General features: G+C 38.1%; 1 protein-coding gene across 3 annotated transcripts in view; it reads right to left on the minus strand.

Annotated features, from left to right (window-relative positions):
- The window catches only part of tspan18a (tetraspanin 18a), a 30,607-nt gene extending 14,661 nt beyond the window's left edge, over positions 1–15,946 (minus strand). For all 3 annotated transcript variants that reach the window (XM_058783645.1, XM_058783647.1, XM_058783646.1), the window contains exon 1: positions 15,730–15,946. The gene's annotated coding sequence lies outside the window, so the exon portion shown is untranslated. The remainder of the gene's footprint in view (positions 1–15,729) is intronic.
- Positions 15,947–16,301: the final 355 nt, after the last annotated feature.

Genomic DNA, 16,301 nt, shown 5'->3' on the forward strand with positions numbered 1-16,301 from the left:
CGGTAGGCAAGATGGTTTTGTACCCTTCCAAATTCATTCTGCTACTGTCATCATACATTAAGTCATCAGTAAAGTTGAGAGAGCCTGCTCCAGAGGCAGCCATGCATGCCCATGCCACGACACCACCTGCACCATGCTTTACAGATGAGGCTGTATGCTTGGGATCACTGCAGTTCCCTTTTTTTCTCCACATTTTTGCTTTCCCATCACTTCAATAAAGGTTCATCTTTGTCTCATTGGCCCATAAAAACAGTTCCAAAACTCTTCTGGCTCACCTTTGTGCTTTTTTGCAAACTCTAATCTTGCCTTTCTATTTTTGGAGCTGGTCAGAGGTTTGTATCTTGCTGTGTAGCATCTGTAATTCTGTGTCAAAGTCTCCTGAGGACAGTAGATTGTCAGAGCATCACCCCAGCTTTCTGGAAGTTGTTGGTGATTTTACAGACACGTCTTTTAGGGTTCATTTTCACAGCTTTTATGATTATCATCAACTACTGTTGTTTTCTCAGCCGATCAGGTAGTTGTTGGTTGCTGGTGGTTTCCAAACTCTTGATTTCTCCATGATTTCTCCTCTTGATTTGCCCTTTGTTTTTGCTATAGCTATAATTGACTTCCTCTTTTCTTTTAGTATCCAAATTGCTTGCTTTTCTCTAAAAGTCAGCTCCCTCATCTTCATCCTGGTTTGTGTGTCATCCTCAAATGCAAGATTCAGAATGCAGAAGTAATGGATATAACTAATACGACACATTCCCTGCTTTTAATATCTGAAGAATTAATGCAACAGGACACAGCTGATCACTTAGAAAGACCTGTGAGGCAACTGTTCCAATACTTATGCTCACATCAGATAGAGGATGAAACTCTAAAAGTGCTGAACTTCTTAGCTGGTAAAACATCTGTGTTGAATTACCCAATAATAAAATGTGACATTCTGTAGTTTTGTCTCATATTCATCTTTTAATCATATTTGTAAATGTCTTGACTCCACAGCCAACAGAGCAATTTTGTCTTTACTGTTCCAATACTTTTGGAGGACACTGTATGTATTTAATACACATAATTATATATCATGACATTAATATAGGACAAAAACAGTTACATAATGTAATGCAATTATATGGGTCATTGTGCATATTTTATTTTGATCTAGTGATTAATAAAACCATATTATCATGTTTGAAAATATAAATTTATGAAAATTGTACCTACAGGAATCATTGTTGTCACTAATAGTGAACTGAATGTATTATAGTTTGGTTCGTAAAAATAAAGTAACTTATTTAAAAGAGATTAGCATTGTGCTGATGTATTCTGTCCTGTTAATAGAAAAGCAGCAAATATATTTTCCAAAATATGAGTACTAATATAAGTGTGTGATATTCCTTTTAAAAAATAGGTGCTGTTTATATTGCTTGTGGAATATACTGTATGACCTGTCACAACATATGACAGATTTAGGCTATGGCCTAGAACAGTGTGACAAAATAGAGCAAACTGTTAATGGGCTGCATGGAACTTTTAGACAGTAAATATCAACTGGACAGAAGGAAGGCAAATCATCCTTGTGCAACAGAGTGGACTAGCGTTAATTTAATATTATTTATATACTTTTATAATATTTGTTCATATTTTAATTAGCTTTTATTTTTTTTATAATCTTCAGATTTATTCTTAATTTTAGTTTAAGTTTAGTACTTTTATGTGCTTTTGTCACTTTTTTTTTTTTTTAAATTTCTACAGCTTTTCAGTTTTAGTAATTAGTTTTAGTCATTTCAGCAAGAGAGAGAGAGTCACCAAGTCACTAAGAATGAGCTCCTGAAAAATTACAAAAGATTAAGCCAAAAAGTAAGACAGAGAGTGAGATAATGACAACAAACAAGTAAAAACAATGGAGGAACAACTTGGATTCGAGTAAAGACTGATTTTTCCTCTAGAAAATACATTTTAATACAAAAAAGAAGACTGGAACCTCTGGATTAGCATCTGGCTACTGGATCACCACTGTACCACTGTACCAGCTATCTGCAGATTTCCCACCAAAACGCTTAAGGACTTTTTAAAGGAACTACAACTGAAAAAACATTCCACAATTGTTGATCTTCAGTTGCTAAACAAAGAGGTGAGCTCTATCTGGCATAAAACATGAACAAAAACGGAATATGTAAAAGTATTCAAATAAAAACTCTCATCATTATAGATGGTTTCATCGGGCGCACGCGCCTGGACCTATGTTAACTTCCGGTCTGTGTTTGTTTATCGTCTTGTTAGTGGCGCTGGCTACAAACACAGTTAAAGTTAAAGTGATAAGTTGGGCTCAGGTTGTTGTGCTGTGAGATGTGTTTCACATACATTTATTTATTTGTGGCGATCCGCCACGATATCAAAACGGACCGATTTTCCAAATGGCTTCGTTGAATAAACATGAGCACGTAACGCATGTTTAAAAATCAAAACGAGGAGCAGGTGTTTTTATATCACTGTATTTCTGAAGGACAACTGTCTTTAGAAAATGTTCGATGTCATTTTCATTTCATCTGGCATGTTATATGCCTGATAAAGCAGCGTTTGTAAGCTCAGCGCTACTTTGTGTAACGTACTGCTCAACAGCCGTTTCCGGGGAAACCTCTAGTTCTCCGCTTTAAAGCGCCTCCTGCTGGCAGAGAATGAATTTGCATTTTTAATAAGTCCGTCCAAGTAGTTCATCGCTGCATCTCAGTCTGTCTGATTTACGCAGCAAACATATTTTGCTTGTTATCAAAACATAATCTACTCTAGAGGGACTGTTGTTACTGATTGTATTTGGATGTCTACTGTAACGTTTTTTATGTTGTTGCCGTTGAAACCGTCTATATAGCTAGCTAAAAACTAAAGTTAGCTGCAGTTCTGGCTCTGTGCCAAGTCTGATCACCATGGCAACCCTGGCACAAACAGAGTGCAGGGAGGTGTGTTACCCAAAGAAGTGCAGAAGTGTACAGGCACGAAAAAAACACAAAGAGAAAACTCTCCGAGACAATCCTGATGTTCTGTACGCTCTGTATATTCAGCTCAACGGGAAAAGAATCAAGAACAACTTCATTTTCACACATTAATGCTTGGAAACTGACCATCTGTGAGAAACACCTGCATGTTTTTAAAGAAGGAAGATTGGCCGAGGTGAAGATGAAATGCTAGACACAGACAACCCCATTCTCACTATAACTTACTAAGGCACCTTCTTACTGCAAGGCAATGAAGCAAGCCTGAACTAATTTGAGGAGATTTTCCCCCTTGCTAAAAGCCAGAGTAGAGAAGGAGAGAGATGAGACCCATGTGAACTGCACAGACTCTGAGGAGGAAGGCCCAGTGAATCCTTCACCTTCACCATCCGAACGTCAACTGAGAGACAGTTTAGCCCTACAAGAACTGGACTTCACTGAATTCAGAGAACACACTCAGGCCAAACTCTCAGACACACACAACACAAATATTTACATTCAGGAGCTCAAAGATGAACTCCAGCAGCTGAAGAAAAACACCAGTTCCTCCATCACCGAACTTACAAGAGCTCTCAGAGAACTTCAAGAAGAAAACCGAACTCTCCGCTTACAGTTATGCAAACTAGAGGAGGACACAGAGAAAAAGGAAGTGAACTTTTCCAGACAGCTGCAAGAAATGAGAGAACAGTTACAGAAAAACACAAAAGACAATACACTTCACTACAATACAGCTCCAGACAAACCAAACTACATAAACACAGAATGCATGCCTACGACAAACACACAGACACCTGCAGCAACACAGGCCTCACCTGCCCAGACTCCAGAACCTGATCTAGATGTTCTCCTCCTTATGGACTCTAATGGAAAATTCCTGGACCCTCAGAAACTCTTTCCATACCAAAAAGTCCCTGCAAAGCAATGTAGCACAACAGGCCACGCCCACCAGATCATCAGAGATTTCACAGGACACCCCTCATGTATTATCATTCACACTGGGACTAATGACCTTCACTCGCTGCGCAACAGTACTTCTGATGCAGTGAGGAAAATGGCAGAAATCACCAGCAAAAAGTTCCCAGAGTCTCAAGACACACCACCACACATCATCTACAGCATCAATGCTGATGAAATTTCCTGTGGCTGTTCTGCGCTCCCCAATGTACACCTGGCCCACCACCACCACATCGGCCTCCAACACCTGTATGATGGACTTCACCTACACAAAGACGGAGTCCAGCCCTGGGCCGCAGTCCAGCATCACCGAGACACCTGTTACCAACTCCACAATACCACCGGCCCATTCACCCCTACATGCCCAGACATCCCCCTCCAGCCCCGGTGAGGACAGACATCGCCTGGACAAACAACGCACGTCGTCCACCACACCCACCAATGGCTCCCTACACACCTGTAAACCTGCAGTCACCAACTTCACATTCACCTGCTGCCCATCAAACCCCCGTAAGAAAGAAGAAACCAAAAACTACCCCACACCAAGAGAAGCCCCCACAGCTGAGAGCACAGAGCTATGCTGAAACTGCAGCCTGGCCCCCTGCTGTACCCAGCACCTCCACAACTGCCAGCGAACTGAGCCAGATCAGAGAGATGCTGCAGACACTGTGCAACCAGCTCCTGAACAGATAAGGACAATATGCACAAACACAGTGCACTAAGATTGACAAAAAATAAAAATAATAAAAGTGCACTAGATGTAAATTGTTTACCATATACATTCTCACAGGTTATTTTCTCTCTGTCTTACCAAATAGGTTTATCTTTAATATTACTAAAATACTAATGCGTTCATTTCATATAAGTTGTTGGAATATTCAGGGTCTTCATTCTTCGACTTTTGGTCCTAAAAGCACAGACCCACTTTTTTTTTTAAAATAACGAAGATGCTGACATTATCATTCTCACTGAAACCTGGCATTGAAAGGATGCGCTTACCTACTGTCCCTCAGGCTACTATGAAGTAATTGTATCCTCAGTTAAATTAAGTACAGTCCACCGTGGACGAGACTCGGGAGGAATTCTGGTGTGGTACAGGGAAGCTCTGGCCAAACACATTTCTATTATTACACTTAGTAAATTTCGTTGTTGGTTAAAACTAAACAATCAAATTGGCATTTCAACCACTGACACTTGTCTCTGTGCCATCTACATTCCTCCAGCAGAATCCCCTTACCATGATGAGGAATATCTGAACAACATCCACACAGAGATCAGCCGTTTCCAGGCCCAGGGAAACGTGCTGCTGTGTGGAGACTTTAACGCAAGAACTGGATCTGAACCTGATAACATAGATCCAAAGGGCAATGAACATGTCTTTGGCCAAAACCTCCCACCAAGAAACAATCTTGACCAAACTGTAAATAAAAACGATAGAGAATTAGTGCAGCTCTGCCGAGCCTCAGGCCTGTACATACTTAACGGCAGTATCAGAGGGGACTCTTTAGGGAGGTTCACGTGTTGTTCAGGTCTTGGAGCTAGTGTAGTTGACTATGCCATCACTGACATGGACCTCTCCTCCTTCAGTGCATTCACTGTCAAAAAGCAATCTCCACTTTTTGACCATAACCAAATTAACATTTATATTAAAACACATCACACACTAACACAAAACATACCTAAAACCTGTTAAATGTATCTAATCCAGCCAGGATACAGATGGGCTTCAGACAGCACAGACAAATTTATTCAAGCCCTCAATTCTGAAGAAATGAAAAATCTAATCAAAACATTTATTAACAAAAAATTTGAAACAACTAAAGATGGTGTTAATTTGGCTATAAATTAAATAAATTACATATATAAAAAAGCAACTTGTAAAACTGAGTTGAAAAAGAAAAGAAAAGAATTTAGTAAAAATACATCAAAAGATGAAAAATGGTTTGACTCAGACTGCAAAACATTAAGAAAACAACTTAGAAAATGATCAAATCTGAAACATAAAGAACCAAACAACGCTGACATAAGAACTGAATACTGTTCAAAATTAAACCAATACAAAGGCACAATCAGAGCTAAAAAGAAACACCATCTGAGCAAAAGTTTACAAGAAATAGAACATTCAATAAATCATAATCAGTTCTGGGATATGTGGAATAATCTGAGCACAACAAAACCACAAGACTTGCCAATAGATGGAAACATTTGGACAAAACATTTTGAAAATTTATATAAAGAAATCCCTCCAAAACAACTTATTAACAATTCTGATCAGATCAAACAAAGTCTACAAACTTATAAAAACATAATTAAAAAATAATCAAATCCCTCTCAACTTCCCAATTACACATGAAGAATTGATGAAAAAACTCAAAAGCCAAAAATGTAAAAAATCTTATGGTCCTGACAACATTCTAGATGAAATGCTGAAACACAGCACCTGAGCTTCAGACAGCTGTGCTCAAATTATTCAACCTTGTACTTAGTTCAGGCTGTTTTCCTGACATCTGGAGCCAAGGACTTATTACCCCAATTCACAAGAGTGGAGACAAATTGGACCCTAATCATTTCAGAGGCATTTGTGTGAGCAGTAATCTGGGGAAGTTATTTAGCAGTACTTTAAACAATAGAAGTTTGCACTTCAAAATAAGCCTGAATATATCACAATTTAAGTAAGGCCTCCCAAAGGTTTTGCAGGGAACAAGTTGTCCACGGTCAGGTCAACTGTACAAAAAAAAAAGATGAATACCACAATTGCGCCATACTATTTGTAAGGATTGCCTTCCCGTACAAGTCCCTCTGAGCAATAAATGGTAAAATGCAGATGAGGCTTTGAAAAAGCTCCATTCCTGCTGTTTCAGATGACAGGTATCAGAGAAAACCTTAGGCATGAAAGGGGAGCACTGAAGGCCAAACTCTATACCCCAAGGACACAATTATGTGCAGTATACCTTCAAAGTACATGGCAAAAACACTGAGGAGCCTGGCTTCTCTCCCGGTCTCTGGAGTCCATTCCAGTATGGCAGGGGCAAAGGGAATCAATCATGACCCATATCCATTCACTTACTGAGCACAAAGCTATTCGGCAACTATACAGTACCTGAAGTCCCATACACAACTGAAGCTCACTGTTTGAGAAACACTCCTGGCAGGACACAGAATCGGACCATAGAACATTTGTCCAGCTTTGCACTCAAAAAGAGTGAACTGCTCCTTCCATGTTATCATTTTTGGTGTAGGCATACCTTTTGATCTTTTTCTTCAAAAGAAACCTATAGAGTGCATGGCTGATACACTATATATACCTTCGTAACGTCTTAGACATTTGGCACACCTGTGAGGACCCAATCTACACAGTTCTTCTCTTCATCCCCTACAATGTGCTTCACATTCACTAAATGTAGCCCATTTACAATCAATGATCCACTGATCTCCATTATCCGCTCAACAGCATGTTTGATCAAATAACACACATACAGCTAGCATCACGATTAGGTATATCAGTCTCTTGGACGTTTCAATAACAATGACTGGCTCAACAATTCCTTCAGCATTAAGTCACTGGGCAATGCAGTGGTTCCATGTGGGTGGTATGCTAGCATAAAAGACACTTAGAAACATCCAGGGATTGACTAGACATACAAAGCACCAAGAGTTTTCCCTTATGGGGCAGTCGACTTATGAGCCAGCTGTTGAAATCAATTTATGTAAATATACAAAGATTTCAAGGGAGAAAAAGTTCCAAAATCTTCTGGCTGGCCCACAGTGCAGTTACGCTCCCTCATCGAAATACACCAACTAGGGCAGCACATGTAATCGAATTAATCTAATCTTAATCTAATTATTCACTAAATAACACAATACGGAGTCACAATATGGCCATTAAAACCAAAAGGCTGTGTTTTTTAATTTGCTTTAATTAGCAGCATTTTCCATTGTTTTGTCAATTGTTTCTTTAATTAATCTGATAAAAAGCCAACGTTTATTCTGTAATTTTATCAAATGAACATATCGCCCATTGTTATGATGCAGACAAAGTGCAAACTAAAGGCTGTACAACCAAACATAAATGTTTAAATGCAATTTATATGCTACAGTATGTATTATGTGCAAATAAATAAATAAAGTTTTAAAATATAAATGTTACATTATAAATTAAATGACACTTGACTGCTTATGTCATTAAATTAGAAATTATGGCAGAAAAACAAAAGCACAAACTCTTAACTGGCAAGAATGAAACTCACACATTCTTTCCTCAACATTTCTTACTTCTTACTTTCATATCCCGTTTCTAGTTATAATCCCATTACAATTACTGTTCTCATAAAATATCAATTGATAATGTCCAGGTATTATAGACCTCTTCAGCCCAGACATTTTTCACATGTTCTACATTGACTTCTGAAGAAAATTATTCAGCAGAATGAATCTAAGCATTGTAAAATGTGCAAAATGGACAGTAAGAACAACATATTCTTATTGAGTATTCTCATTCAGTATTATCAAATGAAAAAATAAATAAATTCAAAATCAAACAAAAACTTCCTCTACATCTGCACATATTATAAACAGCACTTACCTATAATCACCTGATTATCACAACTAACACATTTTCACTTTCTTTAAATGCATTCAACCCCCTAGACTCATTGGGACAAAACAGCAGTCAATGGTCCAGCAAGCTCTAAAAGTGCAGGATTACTTTCCTACACTGACACTGTAGATATGTACATGCATATTACGCTTATATCATGAGGGGATACACAAATGGTCAGTGGTTGCAGAACAGAACTGAAGCAGAAAAATAATAAAAGATCCTGTCATTCACAGACCTTTCATTTTTTACTCACAGCTCGGGTGTTTCAAACACGAAAGACTGAACTAGCAACCATGAGACACCTGGAAAGATAAAGAGGCAATACCTAAAGGGAAAAAGTGTAGGCACAGACTCTCCGACTTATTTACTGCATGGCCAGATTTCTTCCCAATGTTTCATTGTCTGAGATGTTCAAACTTCCTGAGGGAGTCAGTGTGATTTATTACTGCACTGGTCGAAAACAGCAGCTCTGACTTCAGTTCGCACAGCCTCACAGCAAACAGCATCTACCCGATAAATGGCCTCTGGGAGAGAGTTCATGCCACCTCATGAATGCAAATTCAAAACATTAGAGTACACAGTTGAAGGCCGCAGTACCATAAAGATCAATAATCATCATCACAATGAATGTACAACTTTGACTAAAATTGCACCTCTGCTATTTCTTGTCTTATATTGGTTGGTCTACAGTGTGTGTTTGGGCCAAGTTGAATTTCTAAGATGAACACATACCTCACAACGATCAAGCCATCTGGGCCTAATGATCATTACAAAGAGTCTCTCTTCACCAACACGAAGCTCAGCTTCTATTAGAGCACAGTAGGACACAGTGAACAGCAGTAAAGCAGCATGTCTAATGAATTGTGGAGAGCAGTTCCTCACCCCTAATCCTCTTCTGTCTGCTTTTATTCAAGCATATGGAGTTTGGATGAGCTATTTTTTAATTATAACATCACTTTAGTCCACGAGGGGTGTCAGATTGAAATTAAAGATAATTTTGTTTCATTGCAGAGCTAAACAAGATGGCTATGCACATTGGGAACAATGCTGTAAAAACAAAAACAAGTGCAGATAGACAGAAAGAGAGAGAGACTGTGCAGATTAAATATTCTTGTGGGATAATGTGAGTCCTGCCATTTTCAAATTTCCAGGTTACATAAAAATGGACAATTATGGAGGCAGGGTAAATTACTGAGCCAGTGCAGAGGTTTGTGGAGAGACTGATGACAGATGAAGGCAAAAGTACTGTATGCACCAAAAATATTTTTTTACAGAAACACAAAACCAAAAGTTTTCGTTCAACTGAAAACCAAACCCAGAAATAAGGTTTTAGAAATTACATTTGGGTAATTTGACTATGCTGTTGTTCATGGTGTTGTGTTCTTGTACGAAAAATTTAACAAATTTTACATATTGGTACCCTAGCATAATTTTCAGTCATGGTGATTGTATATGAAAGTTTGCCTAAATTTACATGTAGAATGTACATTTTAAATGATTAATTTTATTTTTTAGTGTAATTTCCTTCTTTCCTTTCAGTCATAGTGGTTATTTTTAATTATGCCATGGTCTGTCTGAATACTCAATTCTGATTCGCTGGTAGGTGTTGATTAAATTTGTTTAACTGCACAGGTAGTTCCAGGTCAGTTTTGCTCTATATTAATGTGCTTCCTATAGTCATTGGTAACCATAGTAACATACAGTTACAGTTGAATAGTAATACAGAGTGAGACAGCTACAGTAAATAGTTCCGATTTACTTAGCTAGGCTAAATGGATGATTTTGGCGTGTCATTTAATATGTGAATGCTGGCAAATGACCATGGCATAATCAACGGCTAGCTGTGCATTAAACGATTTGAATGCACTCCGCTGCACGTCGGGTGGTTCTTCGCCTCCACGTCGTGCATTCAAATCATTTAATGCACAGCTAGCCGTCAATTATCCCTTACTTTGTTCAGACAAAAGAGTGTGGAAATTTAACATTTCTGTTATCCATAACAAATATAATCAGCCAGACTTTTAATATTGGTGCATTTTATAATGTGCCCAAAGTGTTGAGTACTGAATCAAAATACCAATTAGACAATCCTATTATCGGAACAATTAAAAAACAACAACTAAAATAAAATATATGGCACAGTTATGAACGACAATCACATTACTGATGCCTTAAAAAGCCTGGGGGTTGATGATGAAAAACAGACTACATTTTTGAAACATTCAATGGTTTAACAAATTTGATTACCACAGAACAATGCTAGAGCTTTGTGGTTTACAGGTACTGAGATTAACACCGGATCAGCTGAACTCCAACACAGTTCCATAACAAGAGAGCACACAGAGAGAGCAGGGTTCTAGCTTGTGTTCTCATGTTCAACACAGAGCATCCTCCACCTGCTAACAGTCCAAGTACATTAACCTTCATGTTAACGGAAAAAAGCCTGGTCTTAATGTCCCTAGGGGTTTAAAAGTTAACTTGTCTTTCAATACAATGTAAACAACAGTCTAAACATTTATGCAACCAAATAATCTGAAAGCGAACATGAGTCTCTGTTATAGTTGTCAAGGTAACCAGAGAGACCAGATACGGCCCAGTCAAAGCACTGGCAGGAAAACTAAAGATGTCAAATTATTAAACTCCATCCGGTTCTGCTGAGACTGAATACAAAACAAAGCAACATTCATAGCCATTAACACTACAGTACAAAACCCCCCAAAAAACACCCTGCTGTTATGAATTTCCACACACATCCAGGCTGGAACACCTGCATCCCATGATAGCAACTAGCATTCAAAACTCAATCTGCTGATCCTTTGTTAATAAAAGAAAACTCTTTGGTGACAATCTTTTCATCTTTTGTTTGTTTACTAGCTTATAGGCTAGCAAGTGTGATTCCAAGTTAATTACTTCTAAACTTCAGGAGAAGTATGTTTATGTACAAAACTCATTTCACTTGGAAATTAATTTTATGCATAGCGAGAAAGGTCTGTCAAAGATAACAATTAGGGTGGGATATTATTCATAGCTTACTGATAGTACACACTAAATATCCTGCTGTATCAAAGCGGTTTTGACAGAAGGCTTTCTGGCACCACCTGGCCATTGTTCAATATGCTGCAGACGTCGACAACAAAGCCTGCAACCATTACAATGACTTCAGTTAATGGTCCTTTTTTCTTTAAATAAAACAAGAATTTTAGCCTAGCCATATTTGTTTTAGCAGATTTGAGTATGATAGATACATATATAGGCTAGTTTAGATGGAGAGATAGATGATAGATGGATTGATGGACGATACTAGATATGCTGTTTTCTATTTTATAATTTCTGTAATACTATAAATGTATGAATGTACGCAAAATACACTTAGTACAATGCATACAGCTCTGGAACCAAAGTAACACCTGAATGCAGTCAAGCACTCCCCTGATCAGTTCCCCCCGCTAAGCCTTTAGAGAAAGCAGCAAGGCTTTGACTGCAGCTGAAAAACAGGAACAGATGGGACTTCTGCGTGTCCCTGGACATTTCACCGTGACTCCCCACAAAGACACCAATCTACACATATATGCAGTGTGGAATGACAGAACTGCCTCATTGTGAAATAAAATTTTGTTTCCTCTCTTTTCCTTCCTAATTAGCCAATGCTCTGCATGGTGCAGGTCCCTGACTCGCATCAGGAAGTAAAAATGAACACAGACACCTGTGAGCTTTATCCACATTCTCAACCACATGCGGACGCTTCAAAAGCTTTTCAGATGGGCCCAGGAGAGGCCTCAATGCACGGCCCCAGCCTTTACAAGCTGAAATCTGGGGATCTCCTGGGTCGCCATTGATCATGGTGGGGGAAGAAACATCACAAATGCTCACAGGTGGAGCCCTGGACAAAGAAACTCTTTATTGTTGGAGATGTGGTCTGGTGGGTAGTGCACATGCTCTTGACATGTTGCATAGTGCCGGGTTGTGCAATTGAGAATGCTTTCTAAATTCCAATTAAATTCCTGAATTTGAATTGAAGTAGCAAACACAATGCAGAATTGCTATTCGAATCTGAATCTAAGGAGTGGTATTACAGTGAGCTGAAATGTAATTACAATAAGAACAGGTTCAAACTAAAAAGTTGGTTTTGACAATACAAACTTTAGGACTTTATGGACAAAGACTTGTTTGAAATTTTAAACATTGTTTGAGTGTTTAGTTTATTTGAAATGTCATCTATAGAAATTTGTTCTTAATTTACATATATAATTCTATATGTAGCAAATTTATTGACCAGGGTGGAAGTAAACTTAATTTACAGAATAACATCACCTGTTGAATTTCTGAATTTAAATTAATTAAATTCCACTTCCTTTAATTCCAATTAAGCTTCCTTTGTTGTATGGCAATTCAATTCTTAAATTCTGACTTTCCACAAACCTAACATGGTGGTGCCTGTTTGAATTTGAACCATTCCCCAAAAAATGAAAATTGTCATTTACACACCCTTATTTTGTTCCAGACCTGCATGACTTGAAAAACTTTCTTTTGTGAAACATAATATGAGACTTAACTTTCATTGCATGGAATAATGCAATGAAATGATGTAAATGCAAAGAAAATGAATGATGATTGAAGTCATTCAGATTTAAAACAACATGAGGCTAAGTAAATGACAGATTATCCCATTAAGTGGCCTGCGCAAAAAATAAAAAATGCATAATCCAACACATAAAAGGACTTTTAACCAATGAGTTGTTGAGAGAGAGAAACAGACCATGTGGGGCAATGTGGAAAAATTAAATTCTTCATTTAGGACATGAAAAGAAGGAAATACAATTCTGCAGACTTAAATTAACCAATTTTTGTATGTATCATGTGTCATATGTTAAAAGTAACAAACCCTATGAGTATAGTTCAGTAAAGCTATGTTTTTCATCAGACATTTAACCATAATTATACAATGTAGCTGTAAACTACCATCAACAGAACATAAATGAACATAAGTAGACATTATATTCTGTACTGTAACTGACACCACAGGTGTACTGATATACTCAAGTCACTCAAGTGCTACACCTGTGGTGCTGTTCTGCTCTTCCTCGCCCCCTGCCAGCCACAAAGCCTGACTAAATCCAACAGTTTTTGACACTGACAGGTTGTATAATTGACTTAAACTGTCTGAGCCTATTTTAAAGAGCCATTGTTTCTGATGGAGATAAGTGAAATTGGTTTTATGCTGTAAACAGCAAATACACAGTGAGAAAGGTCTATGTGTTGGCACGTCAACCCTTCCACACCCTTCTTTATCTCCACCCAGTAAATGCATTTAATCAGTTTAATCACTGAAGGGGAATCAGGTCCTGACCGAGCTTCTCTTCTCCTCTCTTTCAGACACTTTTCTAATCCTACTGCCTCCAAATCAGCCCCTTACCTGCCAATCAGCTCCTCCCCAGCGCGACTGCTTCTTTTAAGTGGCTTTGCCTGTCTTAACTAAAGCCAGAGGATGAATAGCAATAGATATCAGAGGATGACGGCTCCGGCTGCTTTAAAAGGGATTTTTCCTGACATCTATCTTAAGTTTAAATGGACTGTCGATTTCTGGAAGTAGGGATTTGTGACAGAAGTGTTGTGAATGACAAGACACTGCAGGGGTATTAGGAGTAGGCTAAAGTGGGACATCGGGTAAAGCACAGAAAATAATAATTGATTCTCATTTAAACAGAATTATGAAAATGTTATTTTTGATAATGGGCAAAATTTTAAATAAAAATTTAATGATGATTGGATGATGCATTAAAAAAAAAGTACTACTTTAGCTTAAAATGTTAGAGAACATGGGACATAAGCTTTCAGTCTAAAAGCCTCTTAAAACTGTTCTGATGGATTTTGATCATTGTCATACAACAGTTAAAGCCTGAATATTAAACACAATCCCATGGCAATTCTTAACTATTTTACGTTTTGGCTAATTGGTTGGTAATTCATCTGAATTTGTGCAATCGTATTGGTACATTATCATATGATCTGCTCATGCAGTGACAGTTATGTTAGTGGTGGGCTTAGGGGCTGGCCTTCATGCTTACTTTTTTTCTAAAAACCATACAAAAATTTATACGAAATTGCCACCTTGTGAAATAGCTATGTTTTTCTGTGAGAACAAGTTGGAATATTTCATAATAGTCTAACTCTAGCTGTACTGCACAGATATGAAATCACAAATTAAAACTTCCAATGGTAGTTTGCTTATCGTTTCTAGTCCAAGTTAGATATTTATGGTCAGTAGCTGGTCCAAGATGAGGTGGACTACCATCTGGTGGGAAACTGACCAGGAAAGTCTTGATCAAACTGGTTAGACCAAGGTGGCCACCTTGCACCAGTAACAAACCAACATGTTCCACAAAATTATATTGACCACCTTCATCTGATTATTTTCACTTTTGTCATTTATTGTAGTTCTAAAGTTGCAGCAAACAAACCTGCCCCCACTACTGATTTTGCTTATGATCACTTTACCTGAAAATGACAGTACAACTGGCAGTGGGAATGGTATGAAGAGGGAAAAATGAGAAATATGGCTGGCTTGAATTCAAACGCACAACATAATCCCAAGGAGCATGTGTGAGGTTTGGCAGCTGCCAAATGGGATTACACAAATTAACCAAAGCAAAAGTAAAAACCCTTGGCTCCCCTTATGACTGCTAGTCATTTCAGCCACAAACATAGACTTCCTTCCAACAAACAAAACAGTCTTCCATCTTCAAAACACATTGCAAATGACTTGGGTTACACCCAAAATTCACGTGACATCTCCCACCTTGTTCTATGCAAACGGTTAGCAGTAATGTTTACCTGATGATTAAACCTGTAAACAATCCTACTGTAATTCATCTATAGACATATGAGGCCATGTGAAATGCCCTTATCATTATATTTTTTGTTATCAATTTAAACTAAAACAAAAGTTGATAGTAGCCTAATTGGTTTCTTCAGATAGTTTATTTTATATAATTACAGTCAAATTTAACAGGTCTCAATGCAAGGTAGCCAAAACAACTTAAAAAAAAAATAAAAATGTTTTTTTATCAAATGTATCCTGTGATTTGTCTTCGTAAAACATGTCCATGCCCGCTAAGAAACTTTCAGATCCTCAGAAATACACACGCGTCTCCACATCGCTGCTTTCAGTTTACAGTGATGTTGTCTGTGGTATAAAACACCTACCGTGTTTTTTATATCCTCGCGTTTAAGTACAGGCGAACTTAACGAAAGCTCCGTTATCCAAGAGGATGAAAACGTCCTTAGGATTCCCTCAACTGCTGTGTGAATCTTTCGCCCCGTTTATTCATTCCTCTCGACAGCACTGAATCATTCAGCGGCACTGACTCCACTCAACACTTCGCTGTGCTGCTCGCTGTGCGATTCTGCTCAGCCACACACTGGCCAGGGGCGGCTACTAGACCTTCACGCCTCCTGTCATTAATTCTTCATATTCCACATAATGGTGACGAATTGTGCTGTAAATCAGACAAAATCACAGGGCTGGTATATATATATATACCTACTACATCCTTTTATATATCATATTATCAGGGGTTAAATTGGGATTTGTTGTGGGGGGGGGGGGGCTCTGGTATCGAGCATATATATATAGTATATATATATATATATATATATAGTAATTTAACTGTTTAGCAGACACTTTTATCCAAAGCGACTTACAAATGAGGACAATGGAAATATATATGTATTGTGTGTGTGTGTGTGTGTGTGTGTGTGTTGTTTTTGCAAATATG

The sequence above is a fragment of the Onychostoma macrolepis genome, chromosome 07, assembly GCF_012432095.1.
Source record: "Onychostoma macrolepis isolate SWU-2019 chromosome 07, ASM1243209v1, whole genome shotgun sequence".
In the NCBI taxonomy this organism is placed as follows: Eukaryota; Metazoa; Chordata; class Actinopteri; order Cypriniformes; family Cyprinidae; genus Onychostoma; species Onychostoma macrolepis.